This window comes from Echinops telfairi, unplaced genomic scaffold (assembly GCF_000313985.2).
Source record: "Echinops telfairi isolate 266 unplaced genomic scaffold, ASM31398v2 ScPeMD7_2;HRSCAF=8, whole genome shotgun sequence".
Lineage (NCBI taxonomy): Eukaryota > Metazoa > Chordata > Mammalia > Afrosoricida > Tenrecidae > Echinops > Echinops telfairi.
The window spans coordinates 37,650,779-37,652,881 of NW_022103898.1; positions in this window are offsets into that span (position 1 = coordinate 37,650,779).

Below are 2,103 nucleotides of genomic sequence, written 5' to 3' on the forward strand. Positions count from 1 at the left end.
CAGACCTGCTTTGGAAGAAATACAAGTCAGATGCTCCTTGTTGTTGTAAGGTGTTGTCATGTCAGTCTTGATAACTCATAGCAACCCGTGTGCAGCAGAAATAAATCCGTCTGAACCCATGCCATCCTCTCTGTTACAGTGGGTTGAGCTCATTGCTGTGACCACTCTGTCAGTCAGTCTCGTGGTGCCTTCCTCATTGTCGCTGCTTTTCTACTTCACCAAGTATCTTGTCCTTTCACAGGAGCTAGTCCCTCCACATAACGTATCCAAAGAAAAGGAAGTTCTCCATTCTTCCTTCTAAGGAACATCCTGACTACACTTCCTGCAAGACAGATTTGTTTGTCCTTTTGGGCAGACCGTGGTACTTTGAATATTTTCCCCCAGCACCGTACTTCAAACACACCATTCTTTTTCAGTCTTCCATATTCAGCGTTCAACTTTCACACGCAGAAGAAGTGAGTGAAAGTACCATGGCTGGAGTCAGGAACTCCTTAATTCTCAGAGACGTCTGTGCTCTTCAATACTTTAAAGAACTCTTGTGGTCAAGATTTACCCAGTGCCATAAGCCCTTTGGGTTTTGGCTGCTGCTTCCGAGCAAATTAATTGTGGATCCAAGCAGGACAAAATCATTGACAACTGCAGCCTTTTCCCTGTTTATCATGATGTTACTTATTGGTCCAGTTGTGAGTAATTTTATTTCTTTACATTCAGTTATAATTCATATTGAAGGCTGCAATCTTTGATCTTCATCAGTAAGTGCTTCAAGTCCTCACTTACAGCAAGCAAGGTTGTATCTTCTGTATATCACAGGTTGTTTATAATCCTTCCTCTAATACTGATGCTCTGTTTTTATTCATATAGTCCGGATAGTTCTCTGAATTTTTTTCTTCATCCTACAGATTGAGAAGTATGGTGAGAGGTTAAAACACTGCCACATACTTTTCTTGATTTAAAATCCTAAGGTACTCCATTGTTCTTTTCACACACTGTCTCTTGATCCCTTTACAGGTTCCCTGCGAGTAAATGAAGTGTGCTTGAATTCCAACCCTACTCAAGGTATCCATAGTTTGGTATGACCACATAATCAAATGTCTTTGCATAGTCAATAAAACACGAGTAAACATCTTTCTAGTGTTCTCTGTTTTCAGCCAAGATCTATCTGATATCTACAATGATATTCCTTGTTCCACATTCTCTTTTAATACTAGTTTGAATTTGGAAGTTCCCTGTCAATGTATTGCTGAAAATATTATTGAATGATCTTCAGCAAAGTTTTTTTGCAAGTGATATCACTCATATTGTTCTATAATATGATCATTCTGTTGGGTCACCTTTCTTTAGAATGGGTACCAATATGCATCTCTTCCAGTCAGTTGGTCAGGAATTTGTCTTCCTAATTTCTTGACATAAACTAATGAGTGCTTCTCATGCTGCGTGAACTTGTTGAAATATTTCAATAGGTTTTCCATTAATTCCTGGAGGCTTATTTTTGCCTAATGCCTTGAGTGCAGTTTGGATTTTTCCCTTCAGTCTTATTCATACGTTACTTCTTGAAATGTTCAAATGTTGACTAGTTATTTTGGGTACAGTTACTCTTTATATTCATTTTACCTTTTTGTTTTATCCTTCCCACACTGTTCAATGTTTTTCCCATAGTCTTTCAATATGGCAAATCAGAGCTTTAATTTGAGTACCACGTGAGTGTTGTAAAATTGGATTATTTAAAGAAAAACACAATCAGTAAGAAGGGAAGCAAAATAACCTCTGATTAACCTTCAATGAGTAATCATTTTAAAATAAACTTAAAAACATCAATATGACATTGTCTTATATTGTGCAATTTTATTTTTAAAAGACTAAATATTGTAAGATCTGCATTTCAGAAAGATTGAAGGAACTTACCTTACCATCAGACGTTAGATGACCAATCCCAGCACACATAATTATAGGTCAATATAGTCCAGCCCAGGAATTAAAAGGGGCAAAATAAGTGTGCTTGAAATTATTGTTCATACTTTAGACCAGCGGTTCTCAATCTGTGGGTCGTGACCCCTTTGGGAGCGTCAAACGACCCTTTCACAACGGTCGACTAAGACCATCAGA